Genomic DNA, 24,026 nt, shown 5'->3' with positions numbered 1-24,026 from the left:
TGAAAACAAAGCCGGCTCACAGATTTGTTCAGATTTTTTAATATGGCCCTTTTAGTGGTTGAGCTTGACACCCCTGAGTTAGAGCCTTAAAACTGTCACAATATCAGGTTCAGCTCAGCTTTTTCAATATTTACCAGATGAATCTGAATGTAGTTTTGTTCCAGTCAGTCCGTAACACATTTCAAAGCCTATCTTGTTTGCTGATTTGTATTCTGTTCGCCAATTCTAGTTTGTTTGGTTGCTTACCGGAAAGCTCACTTAGGATTAAAATCTGGTTTGGGATCTGATGTAGTCCTGTGGTCACTCACTCCTTCAGATTCTGACCAAACAGGCTGTGGGTCAAATATGTGTTCATTTTCTGTTTGTACTTGCTAAAGGAGTATCAGTTATCTATGGAGTCAAGCGAGGTGTCACTTAGCAAAGTGTTCAGTAGAATGATGCATTTATGTAAAAAAACATACTGTTATCACAAATAATAACAGCATAGGTCAAACACTTCTTAGCCAATCAGACGGTTCCATTGAAACTGTTGTATAATTTTCAATTACACTCTAATCCAATCTAGGCTAATCATAAAGCTCTGAGCTAAATATATACAGCTTTTCATTTTCAGACTCAGTACAATTCTATTTTTACTCAAATGGCATTGACATTGGTACAGTAGTGTCCGAAAGTTTGGAATCACTCACCATATTAATAATAGAATTATAGACAGTTCTATATAGAACCTTTTTTGAAAACAGTTCTATATAGCACCCAAAAGGGTTCTTCTATTGCTATGATGTCAAGCTTGTAACAATAAAAGAATCTTTTTGGGTGCTGTATAGAACCATTTTCAAAAAGGTTGTTTATAGAACCATCTACAGCACTTTCTCCATCAATCTGAAGAACTCTTTCACGGTGCAAAGAACCCTTTAACCATGCCAAGGGTCCTTTGAGTGTTCATGGTGCTATATAGGACCGTTTTCTTTACTAAAGAACCATGTAGCACCAAGAAGGGATCACAGTATTGTTGCAAGCCAAAGAACCAATTTTGGTACTATATGGTTAAGCAGTCAAGTGGCAATTACAGTAGAAAGTCTTGGCAAAATTTGAATTTCAGGCCTTATATTGAAAATCTCAGCCCTTTCAGTCACTTCATTTCAGATAACTCGTCTCCCAGAAGACACTCACGAGAAACAGTGCCTGTGTTTTTGGCAGTGCGTTTATATCTGAGTGAATATGGGACCCAGAGGAATGTGTCACTCTAATGCAGGGCTGTAATGATGTCAACTTGTTATTTACTTTCCCAATGTGAATGACTGAGCAGGGCCAAAGGGGGAATTAAATCAGCCTCCAAGTGACCGTGCAGGCGCAAAATAGAGCCGTGAGTGGGGGAAGGGAGGAATCCAGTAAGTGTTGCGTCACACCACGACTTACACCGCCGCGCTGCCTTCCCTTCAGAACAACCCTGATCCTGAAAGACTTCAGCAGATATTCTGCGATGGACTGAAAAAGTACTGCACAGGTTTTAATCCCATGGTTCATACTGACTGTATGTTTTATGAATGCTATTTTTGGTCACTGGCTTTGTGCTATAAAAAGGCTGCATTACGTTAGTTTTGGACAGCTTGGTTTCAGTATGTGACACAGAAGTGTAGTTATAGAGTACTATAGAGTGCTTATAGAGTGACACTAGAAGTGTTTATATTAAAATGCTCGTATCCTGCATTTTTATTGTACTTTATTTTTTTCTCAGGATCCCACTTCTGACACCTGTGTGGTTATGCGTACCTAAAACAGTCATAATTCATTTTTACATGATCATTTTCCAACCTTTCTTTATCTCCTAATAATTAAACAGGCTGTTTTTGTTACTGTGTCATATATATGTAAATGAGCTCTGTTCCGATTGGCTGTACGTATTGATCCTCATTCAAAAAGGAGCCCGGGCCGAAACACGCCATATATCTTAAGCCTGAAGGAGCAGGGCTAAACTGCTGTAGATTGAATATATTTAGGTGGATTTATGTGAAATGTGTTGGCTTTAATGACATCACAAAAAGAAGCAATTTACAATGGACTGTATGGGCTGGGAGTGAAGAGTGTGTTTCCATACTTGTGGAAAGTGTGGAAAAGTATGATTTTCTATGATATGGGCCACTTAAATGGCTGTATTTCTGCATTTTGCCACATTTTGTAGCCCTTAACAAGTAATAAACGTAATAATAATAAAAATAATAAATCGTATATATATACAGCACTTTTCACTTTACAAAATCTCAAAGTGCTTAACACAGGAATATCAGTAAAACATTAGAAACTTAGAAACATTATGTTCTAAATGAAAATAACAGCACAATTACAAACTACAGGTGAAAATGAGCCATAATACTTTTAGGCATATCCTAAACAAATATGAAACAAATACCAGTAAGATATGCTGGAGTTCAGTCATTAAGAGCTTTAAATGTCAATGCAGAACTTAAGCCAGTGTAAACTGAATAAGACCAGAGTAATACGCTCAAATTTGCCTTTCCAGGTGAGCACTAGGAAACGTTGGAGACAATTTAGGGCAACATGCGACTCTTTTATTTTCTTATCTTTTATTATTTACATTTATCATCACTCCAGCTGGTTTCCTGATACGTTTAATCTGCAACGAGAAACTGACAAACACTAAAAAGTCATTAGGCTGAAGTCTCTCATTCGCCATCTTCTCGTTTGAATTGTCCCGTTCCACCTTAAATGGTGCAGCAGTTACATTCTGGTGCCTCAGGCACCATTTAAGGTGGAACGGGAAAATTCGAACAATAAGCTGGTGAATAAGAAGCGACTTCAGCCTCGTAAAAAGTCGAACATTGAGAGACATTTTACAAGAAACTATTCTACTGTTCTAAGTTTCCTGCTGGAGATGCGAGAAGCTAAAGCTTAAAGCAGAGCAAAGTAAGTCTGCGCTTTCGTTTATACTATATTTTTTATCCTATACTAGCACATCAGCACATACTGAGACATATTTACAGCCAAGAGGTTAAAACGTTACTTCAATGAAATGGTCATAAAATGTTGTGGCTCCCAAAGTGGTTAGATTTTTATTGAAAAGACAAAATTACTCTTTTTAACATTTGGGTTGTGACCCCTGATTTAGGGAGACATTTAGTTCTTTAATACAATATAAATGGCTTGACATGTTTGCCACGTTCTGCTTACGTTTTTTGGAAATATTACAAAACATTTGACAACAAGCTCAATCGTTTGCGTGTCCGCTGTGAAAAGTCATCTTTGTGTAACGTTTTACTTACAAAGGACCTTCAGATCCAGAACCTTGTTATTGTTATTGTTATTATCAATGTGTTTTATGAGTAAAGTGAGTCCAATATCACAAGTAACTACAGAGGAATTAGCACAGCCTGTTTGCGAGTCCGCTATGTTAAGTCATATTGAGTTGTGCATATAATCATTTATAATAACATAATAATTATTGTACTGTATAATTCATAATGTCAATAGATATATACAGTATATCTAAATTGCTGACAGAGGGCACCATTCCAGCACTGCATACTCCCCTGAAGTAAGTGCTCCTCTAACGTCGTTATAGGGAAGTCTGACCACTTAACGGCCATTTGGGCATTCATTTCCACTCATGCAAGACCGGACTCTTATCTCTTTGCATTGGGACAAACCTATAAATCCAAAACTAAAAGCAAAATTATTGCTTCAAACACATTTTTCAAATCACTGATCATATCTGACCAAAATTGCATAAACAGTTGGTCGCGTTTAGCTTTAATAAAGTAAAAAATCCACATTTTTGGGCTTGTTCTGGCTACTCCGCATGCACATATCTCCACAATGAGATATAACACCTCTGGCTCCACATAGACTTGCACTGATTTTCAGGGTTATTTAAATCTTTCTCTGTACAACATCTGATAGTTTTTTGCAATACAATACATTGGTCCATTTGAAAAGCCTTCATTTGATTTCTTTCTTCACTGTAAGGCTGATTTTTCCTAGCACCTCTATGGGAATTACTATATAACATTAGCTCCAGGCTAACTGAGCTGTACTTTCACTTCACACTGGATTTAATACTACTTATGGCAGAGCTGCATAAACGTAGACATTAAAGTTGGCACAATATACATGCAACATCTTAGCCTGTTAGCTATCTGTGCTATCTGCCCAGATGGTCAGTCTAGATGGAGTTAAATTAAACCTCATAGCTACACAACACAGATTTAATATGGTTTCAGACATTTTTCTTCATTTAAATGAGCTATACAAATACTAAGACAAGACTGGATATCCATGTATTTTGAATAGTCCATTTCTATGAAATAATGGACTGATAGCCTAAATTTGGTTATATTAGTCATAAAATAAAACCTTTACACAAATACTTAGTCATGTAATGTCTTGCTACAGCCTATAAACTGGATATTGTTGCAGGAAAACGCGGTTCACCAGCATTTTTGTTATAGCTGAATATCCATAGACAAGCATTCATTTTACAATGCAGAGATGAAGAACCAATATAGAGGCTAGTAGTGGGCAGTATGGGCAAAAGTTTATAACATGGTATAAATAAGACTACTGATGGTTTCGGTTTATATCACGGTACTGTGTATTTGTGGAAGTTTCTTTCAAATAAAACCATTTTGGATGCTAAAGCAAACCTTTTTGCAGTGTATTATTCTGGATGTTCCTTCACTTTTAATAAGAACCATATTTAACAACTTAGGTAAATCGAAAAAAAAAAATTGGGGGGCAAAATAGTAAAAAAGAAATGAACAATATATAGACATATGCCAACAGTGCCTTATAACCCTAATGAGATAAAGGCAAGTGTATTTAAAGCTCATAGCGGCTTCTCTGAGTGCGGCCAAAAAGGGCCCACATGTTATTTTACGTCCAAAAGTCTTTGTCTCATATGTGTGTCTCTCAAACTTTAATCTACGAGCGTCAGACACTGTAAATATTATGAGCTGAGCTGCTAAACAAATCATAGAAACCATTAAAAGAGTTTGTTGGTTCCTGCTGGCATCCAATAGTCACGAATGGTATTCTGTATTTTCCCGATGGGTTGATATCAAAGTGTAAAGGACTCTAATGCTTTACCAGCTGTTCCAGAACTGATTCCAGAGGCATTTGATGGTTTATTAATGGGATCTAAAGGTGTCCCACAGGGAATTGGCAATGTCCAATGGAAACCATTAAGCTAATTCCCATAAGAAAGCTAAACCATCAAGTTTTAATCCTAATGGTTCAAGTGGTCTTTTCAGCGGGGAGCTCACGCTATCAGTTTTAGCTTGTGGGCCGACTCCTGAAGCAGCCAGCCGAGCGAGGAGCGCCGTAGGCGGCGCACATGGCCAGTCTCGATGCTAGGCTGATGACTAATGGCTGACGACTAACCCCAAGAGACTGGCTTTTCCTTCTGCTTTCTTTTCCCTGTTAATTCATTAACTCATTACAGTCTGATGTCGCTCCTTTGACAATAAACTGAATTTCATCCAGTTCATCCTGTAAAATCCTTTATCACCCACTACTAATGGAGGCCAAGAGGCTTTGCTGTCTATATAGTGAAGTTATCAGCAGTCTAGTTCTCTATAGGAAACTAAGTCAGAGGGGTATTTCACACAGCAGGACTTCTCAGTTAGCCAGATAACTTAATCCCAATGATGAGGGCTGTCCAATGTCCCTCAGCTGTTTTCCTATTGGACACCCTGCTGAAAAAAGACAGAACTATTAGGATTATTACCTGATGGTGTAGCTTTCTAATGGGAGTTGGCTTAATGGTTAGTATTAGAGATCACTAGTTTCATGTAGGATGACTTTAGGAAACCATCAAACGCATCTGGAGTCAGTCTAGAACACCTGTTAAACCTTTAGAGTCCTTTACACTGAGATATCAACCCATCAGGACAAACCCAGAACACCGTCCGTGACTACTGGACACCACCAGGAACCAACAGACTCTTTTAATGGTTTCTATGATTCTCTTCAGCAGGGAAGCTTGACTTTGGGCTTAAGTTATCTGGCTAAACTGAGAAATCTTGCTTTGTGAAACACCCCCAGATCTCCAGTCCTACACCTGTGTTGTTTGGTGTTCACATTTCACGAATAAGTGGGTTGGAGGCCTCATCTCAACAAGCAGCACCAAAGCCACCATTAGCCAGAGGAATCAGCCCAGGCTCCTGTATAAACCAGGCCTTCAGATCCTAAAATGGCGCCGTAGAGGTTGTTGTTGTTGTTGTTGATGTTGTTGTTGTTGTTGTTGTTGTTGTCGTTTGTGTGGGTAATCGTCACTTTCCCTCTCTCTCGCTTCCTCATGGCGGGTCACCCCCCTCAGGCCCCGCCCCTTCCTCCCTCTCCTCGTGAACGCGCTCGGCTCCGTGCGCGCGACCAGCGAGTGAACGCGACCTTAACATTCGCGCCGTTTCTTTTTAATTTTCTTTCTTCGTCGCCGCAACAAACAAACAAACAAACAAACAAACAAAACAACAACAACAACACCGGTAAACAGGATGGGCGGGAAGGAGCGGTGAACGAGAAAGAAACCGGGGCTCGCGCGGACTGACGGGTAAGAACACGCACGCGTTTCATTGATTCGTTTACACTCTGTCTCTCTCTCTCTCTCTCTCTCTCTCTCTCTCTCTCTCTCTCTCTCTCTCTCTCTCTCTCTCTCTCGCCCCCTGTTTCTTTCTTTCTCTATCTGTTCTCTCTCTCTCTTTTTCTCTCCTGTTTCCCCCTCTCTCGTTTTCTCTCTCCCTCTTTCCCCTTCCCCTTCTCTCTCTATCTCCTTCGTTTCCCTCTCTCTTTCTCTCTCTCTTGTCCTCCTTTCTCTTTCTCTCTCTCTCTATCTCTATCTCCCTCGTTTCCCTCTCTCTCTTTCTCTTTTTCCTGTTTCCCCCCTCTCTGTTGCCTTTCTTTCTTTTTCTATCTGTTCTCTCTCTCTTTCTCTCCTGCGTTTCCCTCTCTCTTTCTTTCTCTCTCTCTCTCTCGTTTCTCTTTCTCTCTCTCTCTCTCTTGTTTCTGTCTTTCCTGCTTCTCTCTCTCTCTCTCTCTCTCTCTCTCTCTCTCTCTCTCTCCTGCTTCCCTCTCTTCTCTCTCTCTCTCTCTCCTGCTTCCCTCTCTTTCTCTCTCTCTCTCTCTCTCCTGTTTCCCTCTCTCTCTCTCTCTCTCTCTCTCTCTCTCTCTCTCTCTCTCTCTCTCTCTGCTCTACTTTTTCTCAGTAGAGAGTTCAGGCCTGTTGTGTTTCTCCTCTGTCTGTGTGAGGAGATATTTTAAGATTTTCTGTTTTATTTTCTCTCTTGTTTACAGCGGAAGTGTGAGTGTGTGAGTGAATGAGTGAGTTGTTCCTGTGAGCTCTTTGATCTTTATCGCTGTAATACTGCGCGATAAATATCTGCGCGATTATTAGGGCTGTTAATACGACTGTGATGATGATGAAAATGTGTATACAGGCCCCTGAGTGAGTTGGGGGAGGGGCAGATTTAGCCTTTACTCTGCTGTAGTTAATAAAGTGGCACCTAACATTGATTAGAACCTGATCAATCACCCATTCATGCCTTCTGTGAGTTAAAGAGGAACTTCAGCTCGACTGCAGACTGCGGATAACACAGCGGTGGAGCTGTGAACTCGATCAGAGAGGCTTGATCTGACGGGTTCACTGTGAAACTTACTGACTCTTTACAGGATCTCCTTACAGTGGTGGTGATAGGAACCAGGGGTCGCCATGACTACAACACAAATATAGACATTTTATTTACTCTCCAGAACCACCAGTGAACCTACACGAGTCTTCTGAGTTTATATGGAGTGTTGATGATGGAAAATAGTGGAAAATCAGAAATAGTAAGTTTTCTGTGGGGACTATTTTGCCTCACTGCATGTATCCCTCCACCATGGATGGCTTTTAAAGCCAAAATCTTCTCAAAACTATCATAAAACAGTGTCTCAGACATTTCATGTAGTAACTTTCTGTGAGGGAGCTTTTAGAGGAGGACGTCTGGTTCCTATCACCACCACTGTGAACAGTTCTGACTCTAAGTTTATCTAGAACGGAGCGTTTCACACCAAACCACTCTGAACCACTCTGGAGTGATTACGAATGCAAATCAGTCCATTCGTCTCTAAATTATTAAATTAATTACGATGTTCGTCTTAAATCTCTCTCTTTGCCGTTTCGTTAGCTACTAGCTAGGCGAGACTGTTGTCAGTGTTGCTATGGTGACAGTCTGCGCTGATCTTCAGGGTTAAAGGGTGAATTAGCAGTTCTACATTAACTCCAGAGTTTAAGACCATTTATTGTTAAACTGTGTTGAACGATCAGCAGAGCTTTATTTTACTGTAAAGGAGGATTATTTTATTTTTACCTACAAATCTGATTCAGCTGTGGAGCCACAACAGGGCAGTAAAAGAGCCGCATGCCTCAGCAAAGAGGAGACAACCTCATTTTCAATACTCTTGAAACGTTGGATAAGCGTCCACAAACTTTTGGCCAGGTAGTGTATATTTGTGTGTGGACGTAACTATAGTAACGCGCAGCCAACATCAGAACCGAAGGGCCTGCGGTGGCCGCCCTGGCGCTGGCTTGCCTTCACAGGCCGGTGGTTGACGTGTCTGATGGCAAGGCTGCTCTCTTGGCCTTGTTCTCATGGGCTGAGGGCCAGCTGGCCGGGAGCTCACCGCCTTTGTAGCCCGTTTTCTGAGCCGTGTGGACCCAGCGAGCAGTGGTGGTCGCGGGTCCTGTTGTGTCTGGCTGCTCACGTCTTTCGGACGTTTTCCTTGAAGGTCATGACGAGCTGACTCAGCGTTCTCAAACAGCGGCGGTCTGATCAGCTTGTTTGAGAGTAATAGCAGATGAATTACCCAGTACAAATGGGAGGGGAGTCTTCTAGAGACACCAATCAGACGTTTGGGCCCGGTCTCATTTCTTATTTTTACCCCTACCCCTTGTTTTTGAGGGTCTTCTTGCCCCTTGGAACTGAGTTACAGAGTAGTGGTTGAAAGTCTTCCCTCTGAAATGGGACCCTCAAATAAAAAGAGCATCACTTCATTAACAGCTACCAGCGCTGCTCTGTAGGCGACCCTGCCAGTCTGCAGTGACAGCAGAGGAGGGTAAAATTCAGCTCCTCACTGCTGGGCTTTAGTTACATTTAGGGCATCATATGATCTTCAAAGAGGGGGGCAATTATTTATTATCACCCACCCCGAATTCTTCAGAGATATGAAGCTGAAGTCAGATATTCTCCAGATTCTTGTTTGAAGTTGGAACGGGAAATTTAGCTCTCTAGCTACCGAGACGTCAGCACTACTAGTGATTTTTTGTGCTTGTTATGAAGAAAAGGACCAAAATACACTGAAACGACATTAAACTAAGATAATATTATGGTTATTGTAATTTTTTAACAGAGAAAATTCTCACACTTGTGGGTTTCTTTGGTCTCTTGTTCTCCATCTTGTCATTTTTTCTTTTTTCTCATAACTCTCTGTTTGGAGTCTCTGAAAAACCTCCGTTTGGAGGGTCGTGTAGCCCCAACACTTCTACCCCTCTATCTCAACAAGAATCGGGACACCCTACACCTAGACGTGAACGCGCAAAACAGAGGGGTAGGGCTGAGTTGTAGAGGCGAGGGAGGAAATGGGACTGGGCCTTGGGGTTGTTGCTGTTGGGTTGGTGAGCTTCCTGGGGAAATTTCTGCATAAGTTCTACATAATTCGGTAGCAGGTTTTCCATCCAAAAAAGCTGAATGGAAAAGCCTGAAATTCCCCCCCAAAAATATAAATATATCGCAAATATTCCAAATATTGCAAAAAGAGTTTTTAAACTAGGACGAGGTGGGAAAGTTAGAATATTGCCGAAGCTGAAATGCGAAAAAGGGTCATAGGAAAGAGTGTTTTTGAGTAAACGATGGCGTGTCGAGCCATAGGTGAGACGCGATTGGCTGTACAGGTGGTCCGCCTGAAGGTCACTTTCGACATTCTGAAGTGCCGAATCAAAGCTCGTTTGGATGTCTCTGCACAGTGAGCTCCAGAACTGTCCGGTGTGTTTGCGTTTCCAGATGCAAGGTGGACGTCGTTGGGGTGGCTTGGAGATCTCAGCCCTCATTAAAAGGCAAACGAATCACACAAAGCTGGCAAACGGCTGTAAAGATGATTCGACTTAATACAAAAACCGAGTTAAATCTCTCTGTCTTGCTCGTTTCAATGCAGCCCTTAATCACGGCACAAGATTGTGCTTCAAGGGTCCTTTGGTGAAAGAAAAAAACAGAAAAAGGTTCTATATAGAACCCTGAACACTGAAAGAGTTCTACTACTGTTGCAAGCTTGGCATCATAACAACCAGCCGTTTTTGGTGCCATATGGAACCTTATACAGCATTCAGCATTCTCAAGAACCATTTCACCACTCAAAGAACAACCTAATTATGCAAAGGGTTCTTTGAGTGTTCACGGTTCTATGTAGATCCTTTTTCTTTTCTAAAAAAACCCTTGAAGAACCATCATTTTTTAGCCTACGTCATCTAAAGTTTCTTTGCATAACTGATGGCAGAATAGATGGTTCTAAATAAAAGGGTTCTCTATAGCACCAAAAAGGGTTCTGCTATTCTGGCAATGTCAAGCCTGTAACAGTAACAGAACTCTTTTTGGTGGTATATGGAACCATCTACAGCACGTTCTCCTTCAGTCTGAAGCACCATTTCAAGATGCAACGTACCCTTTAATCATGCAGAGGGTTCTTTGAGTGTTCCTGGTTCTATAGAACCATTTTCTTTACTAAAGAACCCTTCAAGCACCATCTTTTTTAAAGCGCTGTATGTGAAGTCCAGCAAATGGACAGTAGTTGTGCATTAAGTTTTCTGTAGATGTTTAACTTGGAAAATTAACAACAACACGGAACTTGAGCAGCTCAGACTTTCACGCAGACTGTACGTACGCGGTTCTCGGCATCGGGCCACGGATCCCGTATCGCTGTGTCCATGAGGACGATGATGCTGAGGCTGCGGAAACAGGATTGATGGATTTCAGATTTCGTCGTTGGTGTTCTAGTTCTCGAATCTCGGAGGGCGCTGGTTCTCGAATCTCTGAGACTCTCGCGATTCAGCTGAGATTCTCAGAGCGAGCGTCGTCTGTCGTGGGCTGGAAAACCCCTCGGCAAATCTCACCACAACCTTCCGCTATGCTAAAGGTGAGCGCTCTCTGGTGCAGGCAGGCCGACCCACCGACCCGCTGAGCACATCCTGTTACTGCATTTGTGACTCTTCACAAATAAATGTTAGATTTCTCTGTAATGCTAATCCAGACAGATTTAGTCCCAGTTTGATGTTTTCTAAACGAATCCGTTGTGTGCAAAATCGTTAACTCCCTCGGTCAGATTATATGTGGATTTTCTTAGTGAAAACAGGGGAGAAGGGTCTGACTGCAGAGCTGCAGAGCCTCTGATCTACACCCACAGTTTCACCCCAGTGGTTTCAGGCCAGACAACACAAGCGCAGTAGGACAGCGTGAACGTTACCCATTCGTATTTCAACCAGCGGCCAGTCGAACGTCTGGTTGTGTGTGTCGCCATGCAGAGTACCATTCAGGAAGCGAGGCCGCTGACCATATGCGAATCAACCACTGCTAACCGGTTAAACCATAAACCAAAACACATTACAAAACCATCAGAAACCAAAAGAAACACCTGCTGGTTTCTGTGGATTTCTTCAGCAGGGATACGTTCAAAACACTACTGTTTATTTTAGCCTAAAGCTTAATATTAAGCTCAGTTTAAGCTGCTGAAGGTAAAGTTTTCCTGCTAGAGCTGGGCGATACGGCCAAAAATGTTATCACGATAAACAAAATTCATATCGTTCGATATCGAAACATACCGCGATAAACGTCAAATCATTATTTCTTTCAAGTTTGAAGGCTGATTTTTGCTCCTGGGTGGTTAATTACTGTTTTAAACTATCCTTTATGGTCTGAACACGACAAACACTCACCAACCAGTGGAACATTTCACAGATCTGTCATGGGACAGTGGGAGAAAGTGTCTGCTGAGCTGTTTTTGCCAGCTGGAAAAGCACGGCTATTTTTGTAATAGTCGTAATTTAAGAAAGAAAACAGATTATTTTAGCTGGTGCCGAGCGCTCGGCTACCCCGCTACACATGACATCACAGTGTTCAGACTCCAGCTAGACGACTGGGTTTCTCTATACTGTCGTAGTAGTTTAAGGGGTGAACCGCAAAATATCAACACCAGACAAACAGAGTCCGACTTTTAGGAACGTTTAAACTGAAAGCGGTGCTTTTGTGTCGTGTTTGATCTACAGTATCATCAGTTCTCCGTGCTGTGTGAGTGACGGAGCTGCTTCAAGTTAGCCAGCTGCTAAAAACAGCTAGCCTGGAAAGCTAGCGCTCTCCCGCTCTCCAACGCCTCACAGCTTCCTCAGTTTACTTTCGTTTAAATCAGGGCTGTAATTTACATGAACCCACTTCTTTCTTTCACTTTCATTGCTTGTGAATGCACTAATACTAAAATATGTCCGAGCGCTGTAACAGTGCTGTAGTTGTGAGGATTGTGATTTGCTAAAGATGGTTAGGATGTGAGGAAAGAGGTGAGTTCGCTGTAGGACAGTACAGTTACACCACTGACCTCGTCACTCACACTCGGTCACAGGAGAGCAGATCGCCGGTCGCTCCACTCAATCAGGGAATGTATAACTCTGCGTTTCAGCCGTTGCTAAAGACTCATCTTACTCGTGGCCTCCTCCCTCTCTAATCATGTAGAAAAACTCGGAAGTGCGCCCTCTCCTGGCGACAGCACAGTAGTGTCACAGGCTTTCGCTGAACGTGGAAGTGTGGGAATGGTGTATTATATCGAACATTTATCGAACATGTCGTATCGCTCTATCGAGGAAAAGTTATATCGCGATAATTACCGTTATCGTTTTATCACCAAGCCCTAATTCCTGCATATGTAATGTGAGCGTACACATAAAGCCCCTGTATCTGTTTACCCAGAGCCACATCAGCTGTAGTACCCGTAATATTCACCCTGTGAGACCGATATTCCTGAAATAAGGAGGGAGCACAACTAAACACCCAATTTCTGTTCATTTGAGTGGAAAACAGGGCCACATTTAATGTTTCATTCTGTTTCCCACTCTCTTAAAAAGATGGTTGTTTAAAGGTTCTTTAGTAAAGAACACTCAAAGAACCCTTTGCATGATTAAAGGGTTCTTTGCATTGTGAAATGGTTCTTTAGGTTGATGGAGAATGTGTTGTAGATGATTTTATACAGAACCTTTGTGAAAAGGGTTCTATATAGCTCCAAAAAGTGTTTTTCTATTGTGACAATGTCAAGCAGAACAGGTGACAGTAGAAGAACCCCTTTTTAGTGCTAAATAGAACCCTTTTCACAAAGGTTCTGTATAAAACCATCTACAACACATTCTCCGTCAAGGTGAAGAACCATCGTTTTGGTATTTTTCCTTAATTTTGTATTTTTCTCAAATTGCTTAATTGATTTTTCTTTTTTCTGTGAGAAGTTTAGTTGAGGAATATAGGATCGTATGTCATTTGTGGGAAAAATGATTAATTTATTTATTTAAATATTTGTTCACCCTGTAGGACGTCAGGCCACAGGACATAGAGATATAAGCAGTATGGTGAGGACTGTGTGCTGCAGGCCTGTCTGTATGAAGCTGGTTGTATTATGACCTTCAGTCCTGCGGTCGTGGTGACACAGATGTTTGATAATGAGGAAGTTATAATGCAGAGGTTTCTGGAATTTGAGTCAGCAGTTCTTCACCCTTCACGTCTCAGTGCAGTTCAGTTTCTATCTGACGCGCCGCTGCGGCACCCGGCTACTAAAATAACAGACTACAGCTCTTCACTGTGGATGAGTAACGAGATACAGTACACTTCCACTTTGTGCTGCCACTAACTGGCCACTTTATTGGAAACACCCACATTGTGCTTCCACTAACTGGCCACTTTATTAGAAACACCCACCTTGTGCTTCCACTCGCTGGCCCCTTAACTGGAAACACCCACCTCGTGCTTCCACTTGCTGACCACTTTATTGGAAACACCCACCTTGTGCTTCCACTAACTGGCCACTTTATTAGAAACACCCACCTTGTGCTTCCACTCGCTGGCCCCTTAACTGGAAACACCCACCTTGTGCTTCCACTTGCTGACCACTTTATTGGAAACACCCACCTTGTGCTTCCATTCGCTGACCACTATATTAGAAACATCCACATTGTGCTTCCACTAAGTGGCCTTTTTATTAGTAACACTCACCTTGTGCGTCCACTAACTGGCCAATTTATTGGAAACACCTTGTGCTTCCACTCGCTTCTGTTCACTGGCCATTTTATTAGAAACACCCACCTTGTGCTTCCACTAACTGGCCACTTTAATGAAAACACCTACATTGTGCTTCTACTAACTGGCCTCTTTAATGGAAACACCTCCCTTGTGCTTCCACTAAGTGGCCTTTTTATTAGAAACACCCACCTTGTGCTTCCACTCACTGGCCACTTTATTAGAAACACCCACCGTGTGCTTCTACTAACTGGCCGCTTTAATGGAAACACCTCCCTTGTGCTTCCACTCACTGGCCACTATAATGGAAACACCTCCCTTGTGCTTCCACTCGCTGGCCACTTTAATGGAAACATCTCCCTTGTGCCTCCACTCACTGCCTCTCTTTATCCCTTAGAATTAGACAGGCTGCCTTTGTTCCTGTGTCGTGCAGGGCTGAAACGCTCATTATAACTTCCTCATGAGTGGGCGGGGCTGAACTGTAGACTGACATTGTTTTTGTGGCATCACAAAAACAGTGAATTCAAAGGGGGCTGTGTTTGCGGTTTAGTGTCTATATGTGGGCTGTATGGACGCTGGGACTAAACAGTGCTTTACGAAACTTTATCACTGTTTACATACAACACCAGACTCCCGTTTAAAAAAAAAAAGGCGGGAAAGTTCAGTCTTCCTTGATTTGAGCCCTTTAAAGCTGATATTCAGGGTTTCACTGTGAGTGTCTGAGAAGCAAACGTGGTTCTGCTGAGTGCACTCTGTTTCGGTGAACCGTTTAACGGTTTTGCTGAAGTTACGAGGTCGTGACCTTATTATTACAGCTATAAATTTCCCAAGTTTGTCTTCACGGCTCTCGAGGAAGCTTGGTTTGGGTCCAGAAGGTGCGGATGAACCCAGTGTAGGAACCCCCCCCCCTGCACCGCCGTCGCTGCTTATGCAGATTGCTGGTTATATAAAACTGAATCCCTGCGTCGTTCGGCCTAAATTTCGTGCCTGAAATGAGTCTCAGTTTAGAATATGTGCTGTTTTTTGGCCCCACGTTCAGTGAGAGCGAGGGAGGCAGCAGGGGATTCACACTGAGAGCTGTAAATCATTAGGAGCAGACTGGGTTAATGTTTGAGAGAGAGAGAGAGAGAGAGAGAGAGAGAGAGAGAGACAGAGGGAAATGTGCTGCAGGCTCAGTACAAAGTCTTTCGCCTGGTAACGACTCCAAATCCTCCAGAAATAATGACGCTGCGATGGCCTACTTTGCGAAGTGAATGGAGGACGGATGTATTCAAGTGAAATTGCACCTTATAGTGTTTTAAATTGTCTTTAAAAATAGTATTACTTAAAATCAGCATCCTATTTCCCCTTAATAGGCTTGATTATGTGGTTTCTGACATTGTTTAACACACTGTTATCTATAAACATGGACTAAACGACAGGCAAAATTCAGCTTTCTGCTGTTTTTAGCTCTGTTATGTAGTTTTGTCCATTTTTATAGATAACAGTGTGTCGTATTCAGTCGGTTTACCTGCTGTTTGGGTTAATTATTGAAGGGGAATTAAACCCTTTATTCCAAATACCTGCATAATTCACTGTTTGAGATGTAAACAGAGCGGTTCAGAGTGGTTTGGTGTGAAACGGTTCAGATGTCTTTACAGTGGTGGTGATAGGAACCAGGGGTCGCCATGACTACAACACAGATATAGACATTTTATTTACTATCCAGAACCACCAGTGAACCTACACGAGTCTTCTGAGTTTATATGGAATGTTGATGATGGAAAAATAGTGGAAAATCAGAAATAATAAGTTTTCTTTGGGGACTATTTTGCCTCACAGCATGTATCCCTCCACCATGAATGGCTTTTAAAGCCAAAATCTTCCCAAAGCTATCATAAAACAGTGTCTCAGTCATCAGGCAGTGAATTCATAACCATTTCATGTAGGAACTTTCTGTGAGGGAGCGTCTGGTTTAGAGGTGGACGTCTGGTTCCTATCACCACCACTGTGAACAATTCTGTTTTTCTAGAATGGAGCGTTTCACACCAAACCACTCTGCCGTTTAAATACGCAGAACATTCGGAGAATCGTTGTTGTTTAGAGCCTAAATGACGTGTGGAGTTTCTGCTGATCGTGGCTGAATGATTGGGCCCTGTTTACAGAGCGTGTTCAGCCCACAGTGAGTGCAGATACAGCTGCTTATCAGACCAGCTGTGAGATAAAGCTGTTAGAACAGGTCAAACACTAAAGCGTTATCGCTGATATTGCTGTGTGGGAGGCAGTTTTAGGTGATTGGTCATCCTGACGAGTTTCCCAGGGTGTCTTCAGGTAGAAATGCCCGATTTCTGTGATATAGGAAATACAGGACTGCAGTAACTGATTATTAGTACAGTGATCAATTAATGTGTCAGTGATGTTTGATCATTTCAGTGATCTGAGAAGGCATTGTTCACTGGCGATGGGTCAGATTGACCGTTAGTTTAATGGCCACTTGATTAGAAACACCCACCTTGTGCTTCCACTCACTGGCCACTTTATTAGAAACACCCACCTTGTGCTTCCACTCACTGGCCACTTTATTAGAAACACCCACCTTGTGCTTCCACTAACTGGCCACTATATTAGAAACACCCACCTTGTGCTTCCACTCACTGGCCACTTTATTAGAAACACCCACCTTGTGCTTCCACTCACTGGCCACTTTATTAGAAACACCCACCTTGTGCTTCCACTCAGTGGCCACTTTATTAGAAACACCCTCCTTGTGCTTCCACTCACTGGCCACTTTATTAGAAACACCCACCTTGTGCTTCCACTCAGTGGCCACTATATTAGAAACACCCACCTTGTGCTTCCACTCACTGGCCACTTTATTAGAAACACCCACCTTGTGCTTCCACTCACTGGCCACTTTATTAGAAACACCCACCTTGTGCTTCCACTCAGTGGCCACTTTATTAGAAACACCCAACTTGTACTTCCACTCACTGGCCACTTTATTACCTTGTACCTCTGCATGATTAAATGGTTCTTTGCATCATGAAACGGTTCTTCAGATTGATGGAGAATGTGCTGTAGATGGTTTTATATAGAACCTTTCTGAAAAGGGTTCTTTATAGCACCAAAAGGGTTCTTCTATTGATACAAGCTTGACATCGTAATGTCAGTGCTATTCAGAACCCTTTTCAAAAAGGTTCTATATAGAACCATCTACAGCACATTCTCCATCAATCTGAAGAACCTTTTCATGATACAAAGAAGTTCTTTGAGTGTTGAAAGTTCTGTATAGTACCGTTCTCGTTACTGAAGAATGTGATCAGGCTTTTATGTACAGGAAACTTTTGTGTACCAAAACCATAAGAAAGATCAAAGACTCAGAGCTGAGATATGGTGGAGATGATTTTATATGAACTGTGACGCGACAGAGCAGAAGCTCCGGTTCTAAACAGAAACATGATGTGAGATTTTCGGCGTTTTGTTTTGTGGGCTTTCCGGTGTTTTTGACAGCTGTGAAACTGGGCGATAAACGGATGCAGTGTTCAGCGCACCATATGGGAGATGTCCTGCACACACTGTTGGATCATCTGGTGCTCTTGTGATAAGTGAGGTAATGTCATCAGTTTTAGAAGGAGAGGTTTTGGATTTCATTGCGGGAGAAAAGGATGTCCAGTATCTGCTCACCTGTCCTGCTCAAGGTCAAAGAATCTAGATTTGAGTAAAACCACACAGCCTCTTATGTGATGTGAGAAAGGATGTGAAGACGGTTCACCTTTAATCTGTAAATAAAGATTTACAGAAGTGTGACTGCACACTACAGTCGGGTTCAGACAGAATTTTGGGGGCTACAGTCGGGTTCACGCCAAATTTTGTGGGCTACAGTCGGTTCAGACAGAATTTTGTGGGCTACAGTCGAGTTCAGACAGAATTTTGTGGGCTACAGTCGGTTCACGCCAAATTTTGTGGGCTACAGTCGGTTCAGACAGAATTTTGTCGGCTACAGTCGGTTCAGACAGAATTTTGTGGGCTACAGTCGGTTCAGACAGAATTTTGTGGGCTACAGTCGGTTCACGCCAAATTTTGTGGGCTACAGTCGGTTCAGACAGAATTTTGTGGGCTGCAGTCGGGTTGATGCCGTGTTTTGTGGGCTACAGTCGGGTTCAGACAGAATTTTGTGGGCTACAGTCGGGTTCAGACAGAATTTTGTGGGCTACAGTCGGGTTCACGCCAAATTTTGTGGGCTACAGTCGGTTCAGACAGAATTTTGTGGGCTACAGTCGGGTTCAGACAGAATTTTGTGGGCTACAGTCGAGTTCAGACAGAATTTTGTGGGCTACAGTCGGTTCAGACAGAATTTTGTGGGCTACAGTCGGTTCACGCCAAACTTTGTGGGCTACAGTCGGTTCAGACAGAATTTTGTGGGCTACAGTCGGTTCACGCCAAACTTTGTGGGCTACAGTCGGTTCAGACAGAATTTTGTGGGCTGCAGTCGGGTTGATGCCGTTTGTTTTGTGGGCTACAGTCGGGTTCAGACAGAATTTTGTGGGCTACAGTCGGGTTCACGCCAAATTTTGTGGGCTACAGTCGGTTCGGACAGAATTTTGTGGGCTACAGTCGGTTCAGACAGAATTTTGTGGGCTACAGTCGAGTTCAGACAGAATTTTGTGGGCTACAGTCGGTTCAGACAGAATTTTGTCGGCTACAGTCGGTTCAGACAGAATTTTGTGGGCTACAGTCGGTTCACGCCAAATTTTGTGGGCTACAGTCGGTTCAGACAGAATTTTGTGGGCTGCAGTCGGGTTGATGCCGTGTTTTGTGGGCTACAGTCGGGTTCAGACAGAATTTTGTGGGCTACAGTCGGGTTCAGACAGAATTTTGTGGGCTACAGTCGGGTTCACGCCAAATTTTGTGGGCTACAGTCGGTTCAGACAGAATTTTGTGGGCTACAGTCGAGTTCAGACAGAATTTTGTGGGCTACAGTCGGTTCAGACAGAATTTTGTGGGCTACAGTCGGTTCAGACAGAATTTTGTGGGCTACAGTCGGTTCAGACAGAATTTTGTCGGCTACAGTCGGTTCAGACAGAATTTTGTGGGCTACAGTCGGTTCACGCCAAATTTTGTGGGCTACAGTCGGTTCAGACAGAATTTTGTGGGCTGCAGTCGGGTTGATGCCGTGTTTTGTGGGCTACAGTCGGGTTGATGCCGTGTTTTGTGGGCTACAGTCGGGTTCAGACAGAATTTTGTGGGCTGCAGTCGGGTTGATGCCGTGTTTTGTGGGCTGCAGTCGGGTTGATGCCGTGTTTTGTGGGCTACAGTCGGGTTCAGACAGAATTTTGTGGGCTGCAGTCGGGTTGATGCCGTATTTTTCCGGCTGCAGTCCAGTATGGACGGAATTTGGTCGGGTTTGGGTGGAATTTTGTAGCTACAGTCAGGTTTGGATTCTGAACTTGGTTTGGACTTTGGACAGAGACTCGGGCTGTGTTCAGGTTGAGGTCAACGTTTTAGACTCGGCTGAAGCTCAAATTTGACAGAACAGGATGTAAAACCTGTCTGTAAATTCGTTCAGTCATGCAGGTGGCGCTTGTGTCGTGTGGAGATGAATCTGATATTCGGAACTCGTCAAAACAAGAGCTGTTACTCATCCCTGGCTGTCAGCGAGCGTTCACACTTCAGCTTTCAAACTTCTAAACTGGAAACTCAAACTTCCAGTGCACAGTTTCCCCCGAGAGATGAGTGTACTTCCCCCGTCCCACCGACCCTCCTGCCCCCTCCAGCTGGGCCCGCTGAACTAAGTCATCGCTGGAGTGGAGGATCATGCAGAATCGGTCAGAGACGGCGTTGGTGTTTGCCGGCTCATTAGCGATACGAGTCCCAGACCGGTGACCCCCGGGGCCGCTGCGGAGCGGATCAGGAGAAAATGGCTGCTGCTGTTTCAAGCTCGTGTTTGCACATCTGTCGAGAGGTGACCAGCCAGGAGGAAGTGGGCCTCTCTGCAGACTCACAGCCAGCTAATCCCCTCCCCCTCCAACCCCTCCTCCGCTCTGCTTTTCACTCTTAACTTCTTTTCTCGGCAGTGTCCTGTTTTTCCACATAAATCACGCGTGCCGCTCTGTTTGCTCCGCGTCCGTCTTTTATGGTTTTGCGCCCCGTCTCTGTTTATTAACACTGCACTCTTTCATTTAAAGCAGTTAATCATTTTACTCTCTATAAATTGTTTTATGAACAAATAGCTGTTATTATTACACGTTTAATAAGATAAATTAATAGCGATGCATCCTGACTCTCAGCACAGACATACAGCTTATTGGTATTAGTGCTGTTAACCTCTTATTCTCCAGGGTATATTTTGTTTTTGTCCATCTGAATTTTCATGACCAAATCATAAGGCAAATTATTCAGTAACTGCAGGAAATAAATGCAGATTTTTATTTTATTTGTTTATTTATTTTTTGTAAAAGCTCCCCTCAAATTAACGGAACATGTGTTTTATGATCACACATATCGCTATATGTTTACAATTTACTGCTGAAAGCCAAAAATCTTAGACGCTCTTTGTATTATTTTATAAAAATAATGTTTACAGAGCAGATCACTGAAGAGACGCCATCTGTTTATAGTTTATAGCCCAGATTTGTGGAAAAATGGGTCGACTTTCAGTAGAAAAAAAACTGAGTTCAGCTTCTTTTATTATAAGGGTTTAAAATTACATCACCGTCTATTTGACTGGAAAGAAGACAGTTACAGCTCTCATACGACCCCCACCTTTAGAATGTAGCTTATGAAATATGAAAGTTATGAAGAATATGACGAAGCGTGTTTTGAAACCACCGGTGGTTCCAAGGAGTTCATGGTTCGAATAAAGAATGCAGATTAATCGCCTTCGTCTTATATGCTCAAATTTGTCTTTTCAGTAAAATAACTGTGTTTATTTAGGTTTTTATTTTTGTCATTTGATGACGACAGCTGCCCTTCACAGTGTGTGAACATTTATTATGAATAGACAAAGAAAAATAGCCCAAAATTTCTTGGAATTAAATCTCATTACATCAGATTTCCACCAGTTTTCTGCATTTCCACCAAAATTTCTGCTTAACTCAGTGTGTGAGGTGTAATCAGAGTGATTCAGAGTGGTTTGGTGTGAAATGGTTCAGATGTCTTTACAGTGGTGGTGATAGGAACCAGGGGTCGCCATGACGACAACACAGATATAGACATTTTATTTACTATCCAGAACCACCAGTGAACCTACACGAGTCTTCTGAGCTTTTATATGTAACGTTACACCGATTTTAGACTAAAACTCTCAAAACTATCATAAAACAGCGTCTCAGTCATCAGGCAGCGAATTCAGAACCATTTCATGTAGGAACTTTCTGTGAGGGAGCTTTTAGAGGTGGACGTCTGGTTCCTATCACCACCACTGTGAACAGTTCTGACTCTGCAAGTTTCTCCACCCTCTTAGAGTTCTTCAAGGGTGCTTTAGCAAAGAAAATGGTTCTATACAGAACCTTTTTGAAAATGATTCTGTATAGCACCCAAAAGGGTTCTTCTACTGTTACAAGCTTGACTTTCGAACAGTAGAAGATCCCTGTTGGGTGCTATATAGAATCATTTTCAAAAAGGTATCTATATAGAACCGTCTACAGCACATTCTCCGTCAATTTGAAGAACTCTTTCATGATGCAAAGGGTTCTTTGAGTGTTCGTGGTTATATACAGAGCCATTTTCTTTACTAAAGAACCCTTGAAGAACCATCTTGTCTAAGAAAGGAGAGCCAAACCACTGAAAATCACTTTGTTTACACCCAATAGTTTTGAAAATTGGTTGAATTCACTGTTAAATATGTGAATATGAAATACGAGGTTCTCTTAAATATGTCTCCAAGCACGTTAGCGTAACCGGGCTACTTTACAGAGCTCTCAGAAAGCCGGTTCTAGATGCTCGTCTAAATGTCAGATCTCCCGCCGTGTTCTTTTTCATGTCAGGATTAGATCGTGAATGCAGCCGTTTGTAATTAGCTCCTGCGTGCACAGCTAAGTAAATCCCCCGTGGTACATGGCGAAAATGGCGGGTAAGCCTTGTTTTGTGCTCGGTTGCCTCAGCGAGGCGCCGGCGTGAGTTCAGGGCCACCTGAACGCTGGAGGGGGATTTGTGTAATTGGCACGTCCAGCATTAGCTTATCTCATAGCCGGATTAGCGCTGTGGTGAAAGCAGGGCCCACGGGGTTAGCAGCCCATGCCCACTCCCAGTGCTCAACATGGTGGAGATGGAGTCACACTCGAGTCGCATGTTGACTGACTCACAACTCAACTCAGGACAGAAAGTGACTGAAAATTGATTGATTTGAAACCCCAGACTCGACTCGAGATTCGGGCTCTCACCTCAGAGACTCGAGACTCGACTCACCCCAGAGACTTGAGATTTGTCTTTCAGCTCAGAGACTTGAGACTCGACTCTCAGCCAAGAGACTCGGACTGTCATCCCACAGACTCGAGACTCGGACTGTCATCCCACAGACTCGAGACTCGGACTGTCATCCCACAGACTCGAGACTCGGGATCTCACCCCAGAGACTCGAGACTCAGGATCTCACCCCAGAGACTCGAGACTCGACTCACCCCAGAGACTTGAGATTTGACTTTCAGCTCAGAGACTTGAGATTCGACTCTCAGCCAAGAGACTGGAGACTCGTCTCTCAGCCCAGAGACTCGAGACACATCTCTCAGCCCAGAGACCTGAGACACGACCCTAGAGACTCAAGACTCTGACTTGCGACTCAAGACTTGTCTTGAACTCACAACCCCAGAGACTTGAGACTCAACTTGGATAGACTCAACAGTCGACTCTCGCCCAAGAGACTTATGACTCAACTCTCATCCTAGAGACTCGAGACTTGTCTTGGACTCACAACCCCAGAGACTCAAGACTCAACTTGGACTTGCATCTCAGAGACTCGAGACTGGACAAGGACTCGCCTCCCAGAGACTGGATTCAGACTCGCATCTCAGAGATTCAGATTTGTTTTGGACTCACACCCCAGAGACTTGAGACTAGACTTGGTCTCACACCCAAGAGACTCGAGACTGGACTAGGACTCACCTCCCAGAGACTTGAGACTCCATTCAGACTCGCATCTCAGAGATTCAGACTTGTTTTGGACTCGCACCCCAGAGACTCAAGGCTGAACTTGGACTCACACCCCAGAGACTCAAGACTGGACTAGGACTCGCCTCCCAGAGACTTGAAACTCGACTCTGACTCGCATCTCAGAGATTTAGACTTGCTATGGACTCGCACCCCAGAGACTCGAGACTTGTCTTGCACTCACACCCAAGAAACTCGTGACTGGTCTAGGACTCACACCTCAGAGACTCAAGACTCGACTCGGACTCGCATCTCAGAGATTCAGACTTGTTTTGGACTCGCACACCCAGAGACTCGAGACTTGACCTGGCGCGAAGCGACTTGCGATCGTCTCTGCTACACGAACACAAACGGCTCGGGGCTTCACTGCAGGCGGTCCTTATAGGCCACGTTACGGCATCTCGCTCGTTTAGGCAGAACCGTTCTTTACATAACAGACGGGAACAGAGGAAGTAACACATTCGTCGTCCACCTCAGTGTGTTTTCCCACACATTCCTGTAATTCTTGTTAGCTGCAGTGAGTCAGAAGACGCCCACTCTGAGGTCTCGGGTCTTACGTGTGTGGGTAATAATTGGACTTGGCAGCTTGCAGAGATAACA

General features: G+C 43.3%; 1 protein-coding gene across 4 annotated transcripts in view; it reads left to right on the top strand.

Moving 5' to 3' along the window:
- Positions 1-1,322: 1,322 nt before the first annotated feature.
- Positions 1,323-24,026, top strand: part of tbl1x (transducin beta like 1 X-linked) — a 39,705-nt gene continuing 17,001 nt past the window's right edge. Inside the window, exon 1 of one of the 4 annotated variants that reach the window (XM_036575685.1) lies at positions 1,323-1,496. The gene's annotated coding sequence lies outside the window, so the exon portion shown is untranslated. Of the gene's footprint in view, positions 1,497-6,356; positions 6,566-7,193; positions 7,333-19,671; positions 20,245-24,026 lie in introns of those variants that run through there. The other 3 variants (XM_036575658.1, XM_036575674.1, XM_036575666.1) reach the window with 3 other exon arrangements.

Source organism: Colossoma macropomum, unplaced genomic scaffold (genome assembly GCF_904425465.1).
Source record: "Colossoma macropomum unplaced genomic scaffold, Colossoma_macropomum, whole genome shotgun sequence".
NCBI classification, from domain to species: Eukaryota; Metazoa; Chordata; class Actinopteri; order Characiformes; family Serrasalmidae; genus Colossoma; species Colossoma macropomum.
The sequence above is the reverse complement of the archived record's forward strand: the minus strand, read 5'-3'. Positions and strand labels throughout refer to the sequence as shown.